The sequence below is a fragment of the Paramormyrops kingsleyae genome, chromosome 20, assembly GCF_048594095.1.
Source record: "Paramormyrops kingsleyae isolate MSU_618 chromosome 20, PKINGS_0.4, whole genome shotgun sequence".
NCBI classification, from domain to species: Eukaryota; Metazoa; Chordata; class Actinopteri; order Osteoglossiformes; family Mormyridae; genus Paramormyrops; species Paramormyrops kingsleyae.
Genome location: NC_132816.1, coordinates 9,174,600 through 9,196,408, shown reverse-complemented (window position 1 = coordinate 9,196,408; position 21,809 = coordinate 9,174,600). Strand labels below are relative to the sequence as shown.

At 41.7% G+C, this 21,809-nt stretch overlaps 1 protein-coding gene and 1 non-coding gene across 3 annotated transcripts in view; both read right to left on the bottom strand.

Annotated features, from left to right (window-relative positions):
- LOC111850725 (spectrin beta chain, non-erythrocytic 1-like) overlaps window positions 1-4,721 on the bottom strand; it is an 82,314-nt gene extending 77,593 nt beyond the window's left edge. The window contains exon 1 of the mRNA XM_023824915.2: window positions 4,561-4,721. The gene's annotated coding sequence lies outside the window, so the exon portion shown is untranslated. The remainder of the gene's footprint in view (window positions 1-4,560) is intronic.
- A 1,884-nt stretch (window positions 4,722-6,605) lies between these two features.
- Window positions 6,606-19,653, bottom strand: LOC111850743 (uncharacterized). 2 transcript variants are annotated; one of them, XR_011984441.1, is made up of 5 exons: window positions 19,499-19,653; window positions 19,067-19,274; window positions 15,975-16,137; window positions 9,869-9,975; window positions 6,606-8,009 (listed from the first exon to the last, which is right to left on the bottom strand). It is a non-coding gene; the product is annotated as an uncharacterized protein (transcript). The 2 variants fall into 2 exon arrangements; XR_002839870.2 differs by lacking the exon at window positions 19,067-19,274.
- Window positions 19,654-21,809: the final 2,156 nt, after the last annotated feature.

Here is a 21,809-nt window from a genome sequence, read left to right as displayed (position 1 = left end):
TATTCTACAAGACTATCTTATCTAGCCTGTTGTAGGGAATGCCGCGGACAAATGCTGCTACACCCCGGCACACGCCTCCTCTTTACCCCGACCTGCAGAACTGTCGTAAACGTGGAAATGAGTTGCGTTGTGAATCTGCGGTCGATTACTTTTTCTCAAGGACCCGCATGTGTGTCACACTAGATTGAAATTGAATTTGCGAACTGAATTTTTCGAGGTAGGATAAATGATATTTCGAGTTACTGGAATTCAGATTCAAACTATTAAATTCAGATTCAGTTTTGTAATGCGGATAACTGCAGATTCAAATATACAAAATTCATATTCAGTTTCTAGTGGCACAAATATCAGCCCATAGAGATGCACCGATGCGATATTCGGATCGGCATGAGCGTCAATCTACGCCTATTTTACGGATCGGGTACCGGCCATATATGATCGATCCACAAACTTACTTATTTAGATTTTGGTCTCTAAAAATATTTATATTTTCGTGTTAAACGTATTTGTATAATCAATCGCACGACAGCTCTTTCCCATTTCAAGTGTGCTTTTTGCGGCTGCCCCTCCGACTTCCCACTTCTCAGTGGGTGTAAACGGAGTGACTTCCGCTTGCTGTGACGTCATGCGCATATCCTTCGCAATAGGGGGAGCGTAGAACATCGGATAAGATGGTGACGATCTGGGAGTATTTTATACTTTTAACAGCAACTAATAGCACAGCGATTTTTGATCTTTGTAAAAACAAAGTGTTGAGAGGTGGGAATAGCGTTCAGTGGAAAATCCCACTAAACAAAGCGCACAGAATTGTGCGAGACAACGCGAGTAATACGAAAAAAGCAATGAATGAGTTGGGAGTTGCTACCTCGGGCTGTTTTGCGCGCTCGCTGCAGCTTGTGATACAGGTGTGATACTATGTGATATATGCAGGGGCGCCGTAAGGGGGAGGAAAGCTAGGACGATTCCAAGGGCCCCTGAGTGACAGGGGCCCTAAAAAATTAGGAAAATAACTGGATTGGTTTGGACTGGGGGGCCTAATATGATATGCTTTCATGGGGCCCAAAATCTCCAGCAACGCCCCTGGATATATGTCTTGTTTTTTAGAGTAAAGTCTAAGCTCAAATTTTCAGTAGCAGTCTCTCTTAATGGTACACACAAGACACTTATCCCATAGTTAGTTAATTAATACCAGTCAAGTCACTGAAGACAGCCATTTATATTTTTTTGTTCATTCGTGCATTCAATGGTACATCACAATGTCCTCAGCAGCATGTACGTCAATAACACAGCCATTGCCTTGAGTGTGTCTGAGCTCACGACGCCTTCATATGCACAGCTGATGGCCAGTCCCTCCGATGGGACACAATGATGAAGCAGGGCGTGTCACCGCAGGGACCTGGGAACACTCTGCCCCCCCAACCCTCACCCCATCATGATAACTGTAGGAATATTTATCTGTAAAACTAAAGAGCACTCCAAACAGCCACACCTACAGCACATTAAACCGAAAAAAGCAAAGCCCAGCTCAGCAGCGTGTGGATACATTGCATTTAAGGGGGTAAGAGCAATTACACTGCAGCCTGGCCGACACAGCCAGGACAACAAAGCGCTCTGCATGTCCCCAGCCGGCCACATGTCACTGCACACGTGACTGCTCGTTCGCCCCGCAGCTATCGTCACCAGGCGCCTTCCCAGTGATCTGTTTAGGCTGCTTATCCCCAGCTTCTGTCTGTGACACTCTGGTGTGTCCATTCTTCTGAGGACGCGCCTTTGTTTACCATTCAGGGACAGTCCTTTGATGTAAGAACATAAGAGCAGCGAGTTCAGAAACATGCTAAACGGCCTCCCATTTACCAGTGAACCATTAAGCACTACCTACACAGACAGAACCCTGTGTGTGCTCATGTGAAACTTACTGTACTTGATCTCTGGTTTCCTTGTCCTGCATTCTGACTTCCCAAATCCGTGATGTTTTACATTATATTAACACAATGCACAGCTTTACAAATTACAGATGTAAACGTCTTCTATAGCCTGGAAACCAAAGCATTTCATCTATTCCCAAGAGCCACAATCAGTGTGCATGTATTATTTTGTGAAAGCCCTCAGCAGCTCTCAGCACACGCCCAGTGAGACAGCTGGCTATGAAATCATCAATCTACAGCGTACGCAATCCCAGAGCAGCTTCCAGACTGGAGTAATCTGACCAGTGCATTTCCCATCCCCGAGAAACGGTGGATAATCCTTAAGTGGTTTTCTTCTCCTCAAATGTAGACAGGTAACTCACGCAACACCGTGTTATCCAAACACCGTGCTATTGTTGAAATGCAGTGTATAAACAAATGCATTTTTAAGTCTGAATTAATTAATAAAGACTAAGATCATCTATAACTGCATGTAACTTGTCAGAAAAGCCCAAAACCTCAGGATAAGATCATGAAACATCTCAAATCAACCATCCTTTCCAACCTGGCTTCTGACTGTAAACCTCAGCAGTAAATATTACTTTTATTTATGGAATTTTATAGCACTGCTCCCTGTCACCATAAGCATCTTACTCTCTAAGTGATGGCCGTTCACCTCACTGTTCCCAAAGGCCAGCGGAAGGTTCACTCAGCATCCGAGTTCCCAAACTATCTGGGATGAAAGGAGTATGCAGGTTTTTGCAGAAGCCTCTTTTGAAAAAAGAATTCTGCTATTTAGATTTCTCGAATTATATAATACACACAAACAGCGGCACCATGTTATTCGGGTGGTAGGGAGTGGTTGGGTAATACAGGGGGCACTAAAATATTTGAAATTGAATTGGGTTGATTTGGATTGGGTCCCAATATGATATGCTTTCATGGGGCTCAACATCTATAGTGCTGCCCCCGCACACAAACACTACAATCTTCGTGTTGCATTTTAAAATCTTTTGTTATGTTTTTTAACAACAGAGAACACAAATTTACTGGACTAATTAACATTTGGAACGCCACAATACAAGGGCAGATTTTGAGATGACTGGCATACATTTACTAAGGTAAATGAAGTACACCACTTACAAATTTTAAAATGCACATTAATTAGCTCTGAACATACTCATCTACGAACTGCAGAATGGGGAAATGTCATCACTTTCACTATGAGGGCTGAATGAAATCTATGAGCACATTATTATGTTTTATATACGTCCTTCTGATGTTGCAGTGTTTGCATCCCTCACAAACCCTACACATAGCCTACAGAAATGGCTAATTTCAAAATAAACATCCAGACTTCAGCCTTGATCCCAATGCAATAATTTCAGGAAGGTTTAGTTTGTGTAACATCCTGACTAAACAGTCAATAAGAAAGGAGACGAAATAAGAAACCACTGGACCATCTATAACAAGCAATACATAAAGGCATTTTATAAGCTTTCGCTGTCTGCAGTCCACCTTGCTCTATATTCAGAATTTTGTACCCGACAAATCATCGCCATCAATGAAAAGCTATCACGCACGATCAGCCACGTATTTCCACATGTCCATCGCTATTTCTTTATTTGCTTTGCAGCATGCCATGACTGCAGTTAAGTCCGGGATGATGCGAGGGGAATCTCTCCAAAATGGTGCTCCGTTCAATGCGGAGCCGCAGGCGGCTCTTCCGCGCCCGCATCGCTGCTGCATCGCCGGCCAAAAGCCAGATCCACATACACTGCTGAAATGGGAAGTAAATCATAGCAAACGGCCAAAAAATGCCGGAAAATCACAGAGAAGGTCTCAAAAATAAGCCATTAAACAAAATAGTACATTGACCCGTAACATCAGGGGCCGTTTGTTAAGCATCAACCTGTGGAAAGCTATTGGGAAAAAGCAACAATATCGAGCTGTTAATTTGATCCAACATAAGTGACAGTTCTCGGTGACACGGGGGCAGTTCGACACGTGCTATTTTGCATCGGAACATAAATAAGTTACTGCTAAAATAAAACGCCTTTCCAGCGAGCTTGCAGGTTACAGCCGACGTACTGCATGTATACAGTACCTGCACTTATACTTAATATCTCCAAACCCCCGATATATGTAACTGGATAATATTCTAATGTTTGCTACATAAAGTGTCCCATCTTTTTGTTGTATATGTATTATGAATACATCTTAAATAAATCTGCAGTTTATCCTTTTAAAAACACAGCGCTTTATAGCTTTCAAAATCCAAACCCGCACGACCACGCCTATTTGCATCCTCTGCTACATAATGCTGTTACCTCTAACCTGTAGCCCACGTAGAAATACACCGTTGTATTGCGGTAGATGCAGTAAAATACATCAAATTCACAGTACAATGAACTCCAGTCGTTTAAAAAACCGCCCCAGTATAATTGTATATTTACTACGAAAGTATGTTGAATAATACTACGGGTAACCACAAGAAATGTACCGATTGCCACATGTTCCAAAATAATCTGATTTTTAACGCCATACGCAAGCACGCCTAAACTCCGCATCGACCTTCACTGCGCATCAAGCTTAACCTGATGCAAAAGCTCTGTAATTTGGTTTGAGGGTTTTAAGGGTCAGCCCCAGTACTCACCGACTCACGTATCTGCCGTGAAACCTGAAGGTAGCGCAGCCTAGCCCGCAGCGGGAAGGGCAAGCGGAGGAGTAGGGGATGCGAAGAGCAAGCAGGGGCTGCGCACTACCTCTGGGCTGGGCTGGTACTGCCGACTGCTGCACTGATCCGGAGGGGAGAACCGGAGGGAGGGAGGCGGAGACTCAGCGCAACACTGCACGAAAATAATAACAAGGGGGGCCGCATGCATGGGAGTGTTCGCTGCTGTGGAGGGGCATAGCTTTCTCAACGGTGCCGTGCTTTGCAGTTACATTACTGTACAGTGTTGCTTAAACTAAAATTAAGCCTGATGGGCTGCAAATGATGCTGCCCCTTGTTGGGACTCTATTTAAGTGCCTTTACGTCTAGCCATCCCCAGTCCAGTCATTAATGTCATTCCTCTTGCCTGTGTCCTTCCCCACATTAGCTTTCCCTTTTTGATCCCTTGGAATCTGGCTTCCAATCTCTGCTCTTTGAGTTTACGCCGTAACGGCTGCCCTCGAGTCCTTCGACCCTCCTAACATATAACAGTAATAACCTTTAGATAAGCATAAGCGGTTCTAGACTCTGCTTGGGGGCTTCAGTCCCCCTAAAAATAATTATTCTAAAACCATTTAGCAAATTGTCCCACATAGCCTACTTTTCATGCACAATGTATACATTATCTCCGCAAACTTTATTAAAGGGTCCCTCCCACTCAGCAAATTTAATGGAGGGGAACTCGGGGGCCCCCAGACATGTGACTCAGACAAGGGCGTGGGAGAGGGTTGGATACTGGGGGGGCTGTACATTAAAAGCACACCTTTGGATGAAGATAGGAAGATTTAAACCCCAATAACAGCACGGGTGTCACACAAGCTAAACCCTCCTGAAAATATTTAATTGTTGTCCAAAGCAATCATTTATGCAGCTGAATATTTTAAGTAAATTGCTCAAGTGACCTTGAACAAGAACATGGAATCTTAGCAAATGGATCTGCTGCTTTTTCGAAATAATTTTAAGATTGCTTTTTGTTTTTGGTTTTCACTGAGAAGTCATTTAATGAGTTGTCTTATTAATGGTCTCAGCTGGTGACAAGATCATCACAATCAGGGAAGTTGGAAGACATGCAGATCTGTTTAGTATATTTTAGCATATTTATATAAATGCAAGCAATTTTCAGTAATATCGTGGCATTACCTCTACTTGCAGCCCAGAGGGATGATTCCTTCGCAAGGTCCAAAAATATGCAGTCAGAAGCACTGGTATCTGAAAGTGAACAGTGCTCGTTTGCCCTGCAGTGACCTGGCATCCCGTCCAGGGTGAACACCAGCCTTGTGCTCTACATTGTCTGGCAAGGCCGCAGCCTTCTTGTAACTCTAAGCAGCACCATCAATTAGAATGTGGATGCGTATCGGGTCACATAGTTTAGGATAAATAATAATAATAATAATCTTTTTCTTTAAAATTTGGTATAGCATCAGCAACACAATATGAATACTACTGCTGCTTTATTTATCCCTCATGTGAAAATTCCCTTGTTGCCCATCTTGCTCTCCCTGACACACATGTAGGTGAGAGCAAGTTTGGCAATGAAGAGCAGCGAACATGGAGCTGGAGGTTAAGGGACTTGCTTAAAGGCCCATAGCCGTGATGATTCTGCTGAGACCAGGCTTAACCCAGCAACCTTCCAATCACAGACACAGAGACTGCCCCCGAGGCGAAATGTACGTTCAGAACAGTATCAGTGATGGGAAGATGAAAGGTAACATAACAAGTAAGTTCTATGGTGCCGGTCTGGGGCACAGCAGCAAGCCTGTGCCATGTGCAGCACCGCACCAAAAACAAGAGCGTTTTGTTTAATTTAACGAAGCTTTATTGGTCATTTGTACCTCTACATTGCAATGTGGCTTTTTTGGATCTTGCTCTGCTTTTTAAATACGTACAAAAGTGAGAGCAAAGATTGGGGTCAGAGGACAGGGTCAGATGGCCAAACATCTTTGGAGTTTTTTTTTTTTTTTTTTGGGGGGGTGGGGTGGGGTTTGGGGTTGAGGACCTTGTTCAATGGCCCAGCAGAGATGTGACTATTTTGCCAAGGACAGGATTTGAACTCCTGACTCTGCAAACCCTCTGAGCCACACTGCCCCATACAGTATGTATAATGTATGTTACACATTTGTACAATAGTTATTAATGTGCATTCTTTTTGTGTGTTCACATACTGTATAGAACACAAAGGAACAAAATACGTGATTGTTATCAAATGACAAAATGTGAATTAAACACTTAAGACATATTGTGGTATGCATATTATAGCATTTTTCACTGCAGCTGTGAAAAGTTCAATCTACATTTATAGTGGAAGGATCTTAAAACCAAGTTATTGAATCAACACACTCATCTCTCTTACCTCTGGCCCTCACTGCTGATTTAGAAGAATTTTATAACAGAATCCCTTACAGCTATATACATTTTCATGTCAGTAATCTGCAGTTGTTTTCTGAGAATAAACCACTTTCTGTTTAAAATGGTACCATTGTCTGTCAGAGTAAGTAAAGCTTATTGATTTTTAAATTTGTCACAGTTAGACAAGTATACTGTGTATACAAAGGAAGAGATCAATTTAATTCCATGGCATGCAATGTTAGCACTGAATTGTTACACAGTCCCTTATGTTCTTGGCTTATCTGGTGTAGTACTTTCTAGCAGGGTTCAGTAAATAAAAGAATTAAAACTGAGGACACAGGGGTGCTGCAACTATGAGGCTGAAACAGTGTGGTCTAATCAAAATCAAAGTCAAAATCACAATCAGAAAGACAGAGAAATCAAAAAAGGTCAGCTAAAACCAGCTTCGCAGAAATGTTACCATACTATCCATGATTATTTAAGAATTAACAATAAAACTAATTTCTTAAAACATAATCTGTACATATTCCAAATACAACACGATATAATTCAATTATTTAATCATTTTCTAACATGCGCACTGTCAGATTCCAGTTCCAGTGAGAGCTGGCGAGCTGGTCCTTGTGCTGTCGGCTGCACATAGGGATCATTATCTGTACTGGGTCAGGTTTGCTGCCAAAGCAGCGCTAGGTCATCATGCTCGCAGAGGGCTGCACCATGCAGTTACTATCCTGGAATTTTTGTGGCTCAGAAACGAAAGCCAAATGTAGACAGAGCCCCTCCCCTCTGTGGGGAGTGCAGTCTCCCCCAGCTGCCAGTAGATTGTTCTGGGGATAGGCGCTGGCCCCAGCTGCCTTCATGCCTGTTTTTGATCCCGCTGCTTCTGACATATTTTGGGCTGGGTGTGACTCCAGCTGGAGTGAGGTCATTCCATTTCCTCCTCGTGTTTTATGCTGCCCTGGTTCTGAGCTTGACCCCTCTGAGTCCAGGAGTGGCTTGTTTCTGCCAAGAGCTGTAAACTCACTCCACGCAAAAGTCCCATGACGCTAGAAAGGGAAACAAACATAAAATTATTCATCAAAATGCACAGAATGACTGTGAGTTACAGCTGTGGCTGACTTAATTTACTAGTTTGAGGCCAGGCCCATAGTGATCCTTGCTGCATGAAGGCTCAGACAGGAGAAAACACTCTTTAATGAGTATCCATTCAAAAACATCAAAGTATGCAACAAATCACCCATCCATATTAAAAGCCTACATGTTACAGAGATGATATGACTTAGAGATTATATAGATGATATTTTTAATATGGAAGATATGTATACAATTGTGCTTTCTGTACAATTAAGCAGTTCGATTTTAAGACCTTGACTTTAACATAGATAGTTACAGGTTAAAAGTGGATTACAAGTTTGCATGTCAGATTCAGCTGATATGACCAGATTAGCTATCACTTATCAAATAAACTTCAGTAATTTGGTCTTAGTTAGCTAACCTCAAAATTGAAGGTTAAGTAAAGAAAAAAATAGATTAATAAGGCTGTTACTATAATACTTAATGGTAGTATAACCAGCCATCTAACAAAATCACTCTAATTTGCCATCCACTGAATTTCATAAAGTATGGCCTTTGCCATCATTTCTGCTAACAACAAATAGCTATGATAGACAGCAGCAACATGCACATTTATTTTCTGTTCCCTGAATGGTCTAAATAAAAATAAATAATTGCTGTCAGCAAGAATACCCCTCACTGTAATTATAGTAAGTAACCCAAAATGATTTCAGAACTTTTATATTTTTTCAGTTGCTCCAGAACACTGGAAGAGAGACATTATCTCTGGAGAGACGACCAAGACCTCAAGACCATGCAATCGGCAAGGGGATCAGCAAGAATAAAGATGTCAATGCTACAGCCAGGATGATTGCATTTGTCAAGGAGAGCAGCCCATGAAAAGAACCAAGAACAATTCTGTTGGCTTGCTCTACACAGCACGAGACTGGGTGATGACAGTTGACCTGGATAGGCAGCTGAAAATTCCAGTGCACATCACCCAGTGCACTCTGAGACCTGTAATCGTCATGGTCTCATAGGCTACAAAACAGCTCATCCTCCTGGAGCTTTGGGAGGAGCGGATGGAAGAGGTGCAGGAGAGGCAGAGGGGAAAGTCCCTGGAACCGCTGGAGGCCTCCTGAGGAATGGGTGGAGAACCAAGTGTATGCCAGTGGAAGTGGGTGGCCAAGAGTTTGCAGGCCATTCCCCCAGCAAGGCCTGCAGAATACTGGGCATCAGTGGTGCAAGCAAGAGAACACTCTCAACAAGAGCATGGAGGTTGCAGAGAGGGATCCAAGATGGATCTGGGTGAAAAGACGTGACGTGTGGGGACCACAAAAAGCCACTTGGGGGTCTGTTGTAAGATCCGAAATACCCAATGACTCCAGGAAGCAACACGGATGGTGTGTCAGTGCAACAGAGGACGCATGATTAACTGAAGTTTGTAATGTCATTATTACTAAAGACATCCAAATCTGAAAGAGCTATACTCAAATCTCGTTTTATAAACCTAACAGAGCTGTAATTTTAACTTAATTTTAATTATTTGGCAATGTTACACTGTACGTTTGAATGAAATAATCAAGATGCATTGCATTCACAGATGTACACAGATCTCAGAAACAGTACCATAACACTTCATATTCCTTTGTAAAGCTGAGCCAAACCCATCAGGAAGACGTATGATGCAATCAGAGTAGCCTTTCCCTACATTAATGATAGGAAATGGAAAAAGGCTTTATACGAGTCTCACGACATCATTGGAACAATGCTAGCAGCCGAGTCAGATACAGTTTATCCATGAATGTTAGAGGTCAGAGGCCTTACTAACGCAGTGTTGTAAGATCTTTACCTTTCCTTGATATGGTTGGTCCTGTGGTTTCCTTGAATCAAACTGATGAATGAAACATATCTTCTCCAGCAGCGGTTTCTGGGTATTTGTAGAACTAACTGTTGGAACTGTGTAAAACCAATAAAACAGATGAAAACACAAAAACAGTGCCAAGGTATTTGTGGTTCAAATTCATAATAAGAACATAAACCGATATACTGTACTCATGAAGCATATAACACAGCATGTAGACATCTGTAAAATGTTAAACACATACAGATATATGTTATTTGTATGTATGCTTTATTGTTGGCTTTATGAGGAAGTCCATTGCACAAAGAGGCAGAGAAATGTAAACGATCGTGATTAATGTCTGTTATTGTGATGATTGTTGTTTCTGTGTCCTCCTCCTCCCCCCTTTTTTTTTGTATAATCACGGTACTGGGCGGGTGAGTTTGGAGTAGCACCACTGGAATTGAATATCTTTACACTGTAACTTTAATTTAAAAAAAGAAGAAGGAAATGTAAATGATGCTGCTTGAAGATCAAATACTCAGAAATTCTGATTACTCTCTATGTTGTCAGACTCCCCTGTTTACATTACACAGTTCTGATTTGGGAAATGTACTCCTTTGCATACATAACATGCATATTTATATATTTGTATCTCCAATTCTATATATTTGGACTTGCACTAAAGTCATCTGTAACTTACTCAGGGTAAAAATGCATGAAATGATTTTATGAAAATACTTATTAAATGTATGGTGTGGAGTCTGTACTAGGTCTTTTCCAATGAACCTTGTATACAATATCCCAGGGCTTTCATGCTTTATTACTTATAGTGTGCTTATAACACACATCTATTCCTCCTCCCTGACAGCTTTAATCTGTTTTGCAACATCTTCACCACAATTACTGACCATCACCTCCAACTGAACTTGTTAAAAACACTTTGCAGTCAATCTCATAGTGCACCATCACACACAGTCAATGTCATGGTGCACCATCACACACAGTCAATGTCATGGTGCACCATCACACACAGTCAATGTCATGGTGCACCATCACACACAGTCAATGTCATGGTGCACTGTCACACATGTAATACTTGAAAATGATCATTTGCTTAGTAGTGACTCTTTAATCCCTTTCAAACTAAGCACTGCCTCTAAGATGCCCCTGTAACATATATTAAGTGTTTAAATTGTTGGCTGCAAAGTGAATTGCTTATGATTATTGAGGGAACGATTTGGAAGTCTTTAATTTCAATTACAATTTGATTGGTCAATTTTTTGATACCCTAAATTCAAATGTTTTTTTAACTTGACTCAAAAAAATCCACAAATATCACCATTGGAACTTAATTACACACCATTAATGGAATACAATGAAAGTAGAATTTCAGAATAGTACTTTTTACTGTTACTAAAAACATAATAATGTAAACATAATAAACTTTTTATAATCGAATATTCTATGGGATTATTCATGTTTATTTATCTATTTATTTATTTTACGACTAATCAGAAAAAATAAGTATTTTGTTCAAATGCGAGAATAAACTAAGGAACTTATGCTAACTTGGTCTTTGAGTAAAGAAATAGTGCTTTTCATGTTAAGAAAAAACTACATTTTATTGTACAAATTCAATCAAAACAAAAGATTTTTTAAATGTAATCCACTGCTGTTCAGTGCATTACCATTTACTGAAAAGTTTAAAATGTAAAAGTGGACACATAGGTGACACATGATGAACGTTCATAATGCTATCATTTTATAACATTTATTTAGTCTCTTTGAAAATAGAAAATTGGTTGTGGTCAGGTTAAAAATCAGGTCAGCTAAAGCCATTTTTTAAAATGCAATATTACAATGTGCAGATAAAATATTACTCAGAGCAGTTTATTGCACATCTCCAGTTCACACAGCAATCCAAAATGTACTTTGTCAAAATATATTAAAAATATGGCAATACACTAAGGCTCTCAAGTTTCATCAAAACTTTGGAGTGAGATTACACGACGGGCATCAATGCGTGATACTTGAGAGCCCTGCCTACCGCATTCATTGGATATTGCACTTATTGGGCAATAACAATGGTAAAATGGTTATTATTTACAACACAAAATATACGACTGCACGCACTAAATAACACAATTATATACATGATCGGCCCAATAATCAGTCTCTCGAAACATCACATTTCCCCCAGCTGAGGTTTCAGCGACCCCCAAGTCCATCACAAAGTCCAGCAGGTGCTGCAGCGGCCGGCGTTGTCATAGTCTCCAATGTTCCCAGCATACCTTCCTCTCATGGAGCATTCTTTTCGCAGCGCCAGGCGATTGATTCCACAGCCTTTCGTTGCTCGGGCAGCCGCAGACAATAAATAACATCGGAGCAGCACCTGAGGATCTCCCCCAGTCCCCTCCAATGACTGACCTCCTAGGGTGACCGCCCCCTATTACGAATGGAACAGTACACTCAAAACAGGTCCCTGATGTTAAAGTCCTGCACATGGCTGCATGCAATGTAGGCCTGCTTCTGCTGTGCAGGTGCTGCACCTTGGTGGTGTCGGAGTACATTGTGCACTACAGGTACTCTATACCTGGCTCTTGCAGCACCAGTGATTCTGGGGGGGCGGCAAACACCAAGTCCACCAGCATGTGCAGCTCCTGCTTGAACATCAGCACAGCCAGAATGCACCTCCTGCACTGCTGTCTGCTATGCCTTCAGGACCAGAGGCAGGTGGCAGTCCGAGTTGTGCTGGTGGTGGGCGACCAGGATGGTGAGCTGCATGATGAGTGTGTGATTAAACTGCTCCCCCAGCCTATTATATTACAGGTAATGCAGGTCTTCACAATGCCCAGCCACTTGAAGACCTTGCCAAAAACCTGCACCTCAAAGTCTCATCCCTGGTCTTTATGTAGTTCCTCTGGCACACTGAAACAGCAGAAGAACTATTTGACAAGCTTTTCAACTGTGGTCCCTACGTTCTGGTTGGGAACTGCATATGCCACAGGCCATTTAACAAAGTAATCCATGGCCACAAGGCCGTAACATTTCCCAACACCGCCACAGAGAAAAGGGCCCATCATGTCCACCCTGACTCTCTTCATGGGCACCCCCACCTAATACGTCTGCTGCAGCACTCTGGTCAGGCAGCTTGGTCTCTTCTGGGTGGTGCACATGTCACAGCACTGGACAAACAGCATCGTGTCCTGACAGCAGCAGGACTAAAAGAAGCAGCTCCAAAGCTACCTCTGTATCTTTAGTCCTCCATAATGTCCACGTCCTGTTACGCTGTGGTTGTACTCCTTAGCGTGGCAGGAGTAACGATAGTTATTGGTCTCACAGAGGTGAAGAGAGTGGACATCAGCATTGCCAGGGAGCTTGCCCTGCTGGTGCTGGATCTTGAATTAGTACCCCTGGAGCTCCTACAGACAGCATGCTAGCTGTCCCTCAGGGCTGCAGAAGCTTAGCAACCAAGTGAGGGACACATGGTCGGTCGGTACAAAGCTGGATGTGATGTCCACAATGATATGGGCGGAAGCAGCAAAAAGCTTGTACAACTGCAAGTAGCTTGCGGCAGGTCACGCAATCAATAATTCTGTTCAGGGCGGCAGAGTGTCCAGCTGACATCCACCACAAGCCTTTCCTCCTGGAGGTCCCACCTGCAACAGCACTGCGCCAAACCCTTTGTTGCTGGTGTCGGTGCCGAGGATGAAGGGTCACATCAGGATACGCCAGCACAAGGGCCTCCATGAGTGGTGATTGTAGGCAGTTGAAGGCAGTGGCGCAGGCTCCAGACCTCTCGAAGAGTCACCCCTTTTCAGCTTATCTGTGAAGTGACTTGGTAGTGATGGTGAAGTCTCGACAAACCGCTGGCAGTATGAAGCGAGATCCACAAAACTGAGAAGCTCTGCGATACTTTGCAGTGTCAGCCAGCCTTTCACTGTAGTAATCTTTCTTGGGTCTGCTGCTACCCGGCTTTTAAGCATAGTCCACAAATTTTCAATAAGGTTGAGGTCGGGGCTTTGGGAAGACCAGAAGCTTAATGTTAGTCTGTTTTATCCATTCCAAAATCAGTTTTGATGTGTGTTTGGGATCATTGTCCTGTTGGAACACCCAATTGTGTCCAAGTTTCAACCGTCTAGTTGTTGATTTGAGGTGAAATTGAAGAATTTGGAGGTAGTCCTCCTTCTTCATTATTCCATCCACTTTGTGCAATGCACCAGTACCACTGGCAGCAAAACAGCCCCAGAGCATAATGCTGCCACCACCGTGCTCAACAGTTTGTACAGTGTTCTTCGGTTTGAAAGCCTCACCTTCACTGCTCCAAACATACCTCTTGTCATTGTGGCCAAATAGCTTAATCTTTGTCTCATCTGACCATAAAACTTTTCTCCAGAAGGCATTTGGCTTGTCCATGTCAGCAGTTGCACACTTCAGGCGAGTTTGAAGGTACTGATTTTGGAGGAGGGGCTTCTTTCTTGGTCGGCACCCTCTCAGTCCATGGCGATGTAAAACTTGCTTCATTGTGGACAGTGACACTGGTGTTCCAGCAGTTTCCAGTTCATGGCAGGCTTGAGCTTTGGTGGTTCCTGGGTTGTTCCTGACTATCGTAACCAATTACATTTCAACTGAGGGAGGCAGTTTCTTGCTTGGCAAAGTGATGACAGATCCAAATAACTTGCACTTACATACAATCGTTGATGATCTTGGAATCTACAGTTACTTAGAAATGGCTCCAAAAGACTTTCCAAACTTGTGTAAATCTACAATTCTCCTTCTTACATCTTCACTGAGTTCCTTGGACTTTTCCATTGTTTGGAGTATTGGTCAATCCAATGAGTGCTGTCAAACACTTTTTATGCTGGCAAAGAGAAACTACCAGCTGCAGTCAATCATGATCACTAATGAGAAGTTAATAGGCTTTGGCCTTGTCAAGATAAAAGACATTCTAGACCCTTCTGCACCATTTATTTAAATATTTGGGTAAATGTATGAATATACTGGAGCTTGTATGTATAATTTTGACCCTATGTGGATTGCAGAAAATCCAAAATAAATTCAAACTTGGGCACCCAATTCTTGTCTTCAAAAATCAAGATGCAACAATGCATATCGTATAATCATTCCACCCTGGAAAAAGAATGGTCTAAATAATCCTTAATGGCCCAAAATTAATATGACATGTGTGTCCCCTTCTGACCACAACTGTAACTCTGAAAATACACCTATTCGTTTATTGCAAAATTTCCCCTACCAGTTAGGTGGTTAGCTGTGTTTCTTTGTTTTAATGTTTTAAAATGTCATTTCTATGAACTGTGGAAATGTGACAGTTGCGCTTGTTCTGCTATGTAAGTCTAAAACTTTACTTATTCATTTTTCACACATTCCACTGATGTGACAAGTTGCAGAATCTTTGCAGAATTATAAGGAGGTAGTTACTTGTATTCTATTTACACAATAAATAAAATACATATTTATTTTTCTTTTGCACTATGAACAACATTTTTCATGTCATAAGTTTTTTTTTTGTGTACATTTATCTCATTTATTTTTAACTAAACTTAAACAAATAAATATAATAAAACAAACAAACAAATGGAAAAACCCTAATCCCAACAATGACAGCCTTAACTCCTACCCAGCCCTAACCAGATCCATAAGTAACCAAACTAAATACAAGAGCTTTGGCACCTTTTGTTTTTTGATTTTTTGAAGTCAGGTCAGGTTGGGGAGCATGCACTGGTACAGCTGCACAAAAACCATGACTAATTAAGGTTAATGACACTTTTAACATCTTGTGGTCCTTCTATTAGGCCTACTGTTGCTCCTAGGTCATTGATTTCTGGAACTCCAAAACTATATTGAATATGGGCAAACATCATATTTATGTATTAAAATGCTTCTGAAAATTGTACCACAGAGCTTATGGATTGTTTCAAAGCCTAAATGAACAGATTATGCATGGAATATTTTAAGTCTGATATTTCCAGATTAGGATTTACCAATAATGGAAGAAAAGGTAAGAACTATATAGCCGAATATGAACACCAAGGTTTGTTAGAAAATCTATTCATCAGCACCTCATATTTGGCAATAGCAGATTATTCCTTACCAATGCCAGATGCCGGATACTTATTGGGATTCATTCCATATCTGGTGCAGGCTGCAAGGGTTCCAGGGCAGGCCTGGAAGTCACTTCTCTGAGTGCTGTCTCTGCTGTATGGTGCCGTGGACTTCACATTCATCTCAGCTTCCTTGGTCCACCCTTTAAACTGCTAAGCTCAAAGGTGTAAATGATATATTATACTGCTGCTGCATAGATATAAACATAATAATCAGGACAAAACAATAGGGAACCAGCAGCTACGCTGTTTGGACCCCTAATCATGATTCACATATTTAATACTATAAACAGAAAAAGGAACAAGGTAACGTGTCAGGTAGGTTCTAAGTCAGGGTTGGCAATTTTAGTCAGCTGGCTGGAGTGAGATTTTCAACTCGAGACAAGTCTGCAGACACATACACACGCATTTACATATACAGTATGTAACAGGTTTACAAACTACCCCAACACTTTTGATGTAAGTAATCGTAGGTTTAGAATGGAATAATATAGATTTGGCACACGATTTCTTGCATGGTCAGAAGAGTCTAAAAACATGAGTGTCACGCCAGATGCGTTAGCGTTAGCAACCCTGTTAAGTACAGGCTGAATATGCTGAATTTTACGAAACCTTCACGTTAGGTCAGGTTGCGGAGCAAGCACTGGCACATGCATTGCCGCACCCACCACACCCACCTTGGGATCCCAGTTGGAGATCTCCCAGGCCGACATGTGGTCCAATCCCACCAAGCTGAAATAACCATCTATCTGCTGCAGCCCAGTGTTACATGGGTGTCCCCTTAGCCTGGTCCAGCTACTTGGGTCCTGGGCAATGAGGATCCTGCGAGCGGAATCACCCTCAGGGAAATGCTCCACATGGCCGTAGTGCCGTGACTGACAATCCCTTACAATGCAGGTAATGTGCCTCATTCAGGACTCCCTGAGCAACTTTGACAAAAAGTCAAAACCAGCAGTACCCAAGGACTCTCCGAAGAGACACAGTACCAAAGGAATCCAGTCTTCATCTCAGGTCACTGGATAGTATCCATGATTCGTAGTCATACAGCAAAACAGGTAGCACCTGGACTCTAAAGACTTAGACCTTCGTCCTCTTCCAAAGATATTGGGAGCGCCACATACCCCTTTCCAGCGATCTGAGTCTTAGGATGTCCAACAAGGAGCTTGATTAACTTAGTTGAACATGTAATGAAAACTGACAAAGTCTGCAAAGGAACTCTACTGATGTTCGTGTTTGTGCTGGATAAGAACCCTCAGAACCAGGATGTGGTTGATGGTAGACTTCTTTGGCGTAAAACCAGACTGCTCTGGTTGCTGGTAAGCAAGCAAGTGAACACAGATCCTGTTCAGCATGACCCTATCAAGGACCTTGAGCAAACACAGTCAGATTGGATGACTGACAGCTAATTGGAGGATCAGCCTGAATGTAATGGAGCCAGAGATGTCCAACATCCTAGCCAGAGCTGATTAAAGTAGCTGGCCCACAACTGCTGTGTAATCCGTAAGGTCCATTCCATCACCCACTTATACTGTGACTCTCCTAGGAACAGATTTGGATGTGTGTAATGCTTCAATTCCACTGTAAGGTGGACATGGGTCGCTAGACCATAGATGGTATATAACTTGGTCCCAGTACAGACCGGAGTTACCATCAAGCTGTGCACTGCAACCCCTCTTGATAATATCCAGGGTGCCCTGCAAGATGAAACACCTCCTTCTGGGAACACTGGCAATACCAACACAACCCTCAGCAACCTTCAGGGTCTTGTTACAGAAGGTCTCCTGCATCACATTAGAATTGGAAGTAGCACCCAAATCTGCAAGTTCCTCACATGAACTACGTGCAAACTTATTTCAAACAGCCTGATCTTGGAGTCTTCACCTAATAGGTGATAACCAACTGGACGTAAGCTGAATCTTCAGAGTAGCAACAACAAGTCTGTGGTCAGAATTCACAAATTTCTTCTGTAGACCATGCAGTCTATAGGAGCATCTAGCATCAGCCCACATGGATGTGATTGATCTCCTTCACTGCACCACCAGTATTGGAGTATCAAGTCCAACAATGCAGCTCAGGACACTGGGACCCGGGTCCAGTGACCCATAACCCCTGACCTTTTTCAAAGTCAAGGAACATGAAGCCACTTTCACCATAGTTGCCAGACCCGTAAGGACCGAAATAATCCTTATAGCCAACCCTGTCAGTGCTACTGGTCATACTGAAATCACCCATGTCCAGAGGCATGATACCAGTCTTTCTCATCACTCACCACAGTTGGAGAATTCACTAAGCCTGAGTCTCATAATACGCTCATTGAAAGGAGTGACACTGCGCACCATCGGGAGGAGCTGAATCATCACAGCAACCATCAGAGCGACCAAACCAATAACAGGTGTGCCCACCTACAGAGATCTGCCCTCTCCACGATCTCTATACCTCAGAGAGTGCCGCCACTGAAATGCAGAGTTTACGAAGCTCCTCCCAAAGCAGAGGAAGATGGTCATCATGCCCGGTCATCTACCTGGATGGGCTGCCTCAGAATAGGACCCGAGTGCTACTGTGCAGCCGGCAACACTTCAGCCCCACAACAGTTCAGATCACCAACAGGCCTGACCCCATTTGCTCTCCAGTGGTTTCGACTCTTCCAGGGATGACGCACCCAAGGGCTTTCCCCCATCCCCTTCATGACGTGTGCAGCCTTCCTATGGGCTGCTGCAGCAGAACTACACCCATGGAGAGCAGAAAAGGGTCCTGTCTGCTGTGTGAAGTTTTTACAGTGGTTGAAATGTCAGTCCTGCCACTAACCCCCAGATTTGAAAGACTGCTTGTAGGGCCGGCTGCAGTTTAAAGTCATTTCAAAAAGTCTTTCAATAATTAAAAAAGTCCAGCATTTTTAATATGAAGGATGCATTCACATTATAAAATGTACCCATATAGGCATCACATAAGAAAATGTCCAGGAAATAATGCAATGCTTGCTATATATTTCAGATTTAAAGGACGTTATTCATAATATAATAAAATTATAAATTTTATATTAAAATGCATTGAATATCTACTGTTAATTTAATGCAAACGTTACCTGTGCTGTGTCTATGTACGCCATTGGCTCGTTAAGGAACCTCACGTTGCTTCGTATGTATTTCGCGTTTCGCGGATGAGGGATATTGTGTGTTTTGAGCTGATTTATTTCTTCAGAGGTTCTTCTTTGGTACGCATGACGGTTATAAATCTTATCTGCGTCCAGCCTATCTGGTACATTTTCGTCAAATATTCTGTGTGTGTTGGAACTGAAATAGATGGAGAGAGACGGTGAATTTCAGGACAAAAATTACGAAAAAGTCAGCGATTCGACAGGTGTTTTTCTTTGTTATATTTGAAATGAGAGAAAATACCCTCTTTGTAGCATAATGTCTTCTCGTGGCTACACGGCTAGTTACATATTACTTTTCTGAGTTTTTACTTTCTTCTCTACAACAAAGTATTTTTATTTAAAAAACCATAAAATACTCACCGAAAAGACTGAACCACTTTTTTCTTCCGAGGCAGGCAGATGTCAGCTCCGTAATGCATGTCGTAATCTGTTATTTTTGTGAAACTATTTTTTTTTATATTAGTTGTCATTAAGAGTTACAAACAGTGTCCAGTTCCTGGGCTACACTGTTGCTATGCGACTGTCTTCCGCGTGACCAAACTACCTGTCCTGTCCTGTCTATCTATAGCCGCACGTAACCGAACGTCCTTCCATTTCCTGTAACCTCTTATCCTAAGGACATACCGCGTGATATTTTTCTGAATATTATCAACCACCTGTGCTTTATGTTCTTCCAAGAAATATTTAGACTGAAACAACATTACTCATTCTTTGAGATTTAATGGATTAGTACTGATAGGATTAGAAACAGCTTTTGCTAACAAAATTTTTTTAGCAGTAAGAGTTAGGAGTATGAATTCTGGACACCTTTAATTCAATTTCTACTCGTAAGAATGATAATCTCCAATAGTAAGAACTGTATTTCTACTAGAAATTTTTTTTACAGATATGTATAACAGTTTTACTAGTCATATATTGCAATCGCCTATGGCAAGCCAAATAATAGTAGCCTATAAGGTTTAGTTGTCATAACTTGATTTCTACCATTAAAAATAGCATTTTAACTATTATTTTTTTACTCTTCAGAATACAAATTCCAGATATCTGTAGTTCAGTTTTGGCTAGTACAAATCATCATTTTTACTAGTAAGAACTGTATTGCTGCTAGTAAAAATTCGTATTATAGGTATCTATAACTCAGTTTTTACTAGTAATATATTTCCTTCTATAATTCAATTCTTACTAGTAAAAATTAATATTGTAGATATATACATTTTAATTTTGATTAGTAAAAAATACAAGGTCCACTTATCCATAATTCAGTTTTTACTAGTAGAAATGTCATTGCAGATATTTGCAATGGATATCTTCAATATGAGTTTTTACTTTTAAAAAAGTATTTTTGGATATGAGAGGCAAATGTTCAATGGAAGTCAAAGGAAATATATTACTGGTAAAATAATAAAATCAATAATGTCAATAATATTGGCCAGCGCTGCAATAACACGTCATCATGAAGCTAGTCACAGTGATAGCAGTACCGTTTTTGCCGCTCATCAGTAGATGACACTGATCCCCAGCCAGCGCTGCACCTCAGACTGTAATCCTAGCTGGGGGCAGTGATTGCCTAGAACTAGGGTCCCTGTACACTAAACTGAACAAGTATATCTTTATCCTGGACTTAAACAATAATGATGGGCTAGAGTCTTGCACACTTGCTGGAGACGATCCACAGCTGAGGAGCTCTGTAGCAGAATCATGTGCAGGCCAATGTAGCTTTTCCCACTCTAATAGATAACCTGCCCCTTGATGGGGAAGCAAATGACAGTAATCTGGGGAAAAGCTATTCAGGGCTATATAGGGTTAGTAATAGTATCCTGAAATCAATATGAAATATAACAGAAAGCAAATGTAACGAAGACAGAGATGGTCTAATATGATCAAATTTCTTGGTCCTTGTAGGTACTCTGATTGAAGTATTCTGTACCAACTGAAGTCTCTTTAAGGACCCAGAATTACACACAGAAAGTAGAGACTTACAGTAATCTTACAAAGGAAGGGTCCATTATTCCACACCGTGGGAGGACAGCATCTCACACCCTTGGCTCAGATATTCCATATTCTTCAGATGAAACAAAGCTGATCTAGCGTGAATTACGAATATTTCTGTTCATGGGCTTTGTTTATACAGCTCTCATCACTTGAATATGAAAAACTAGTGAAACCTGTCATGACTCTGACATGTCAATTTTGTATGTATTTTTCCTGGTAACAAAGTAAAGGACATGTAATTTAGACAAGGAAGTACTTATGTTACAATTGAAATAATCAATATTTCTCCTAAAAAACACACAGGAAATGAACCGTAGCCACATCTGGAGTTTCCTTGTGTTTATTTGCATGGACCTGGATCTGTTCCTGATTTCCCAGGGTTCACACGCAGATTTACATATCGTGCTTCCTACAGCCCTGACAGAGGCACAGCAGTCGAACACCATGGACTGAAGATCTCTGACAGCTGTACAGATACGTGTAAAGTATAAGACCCCAATAGTAAAACGAATGCGTAGTATCATATATTATCTCACATCTGTAAACAATATTACCGTATATGATATTCAGCTGCCTCTTAAATTAATGCTCCTTTTTCACATTTCACTGTAGCTACTAGAATCACCTCTTACAGCAGTGGTTCTCAGCTGCTTCAGCCTCAGGACCCACATTTTTTGTT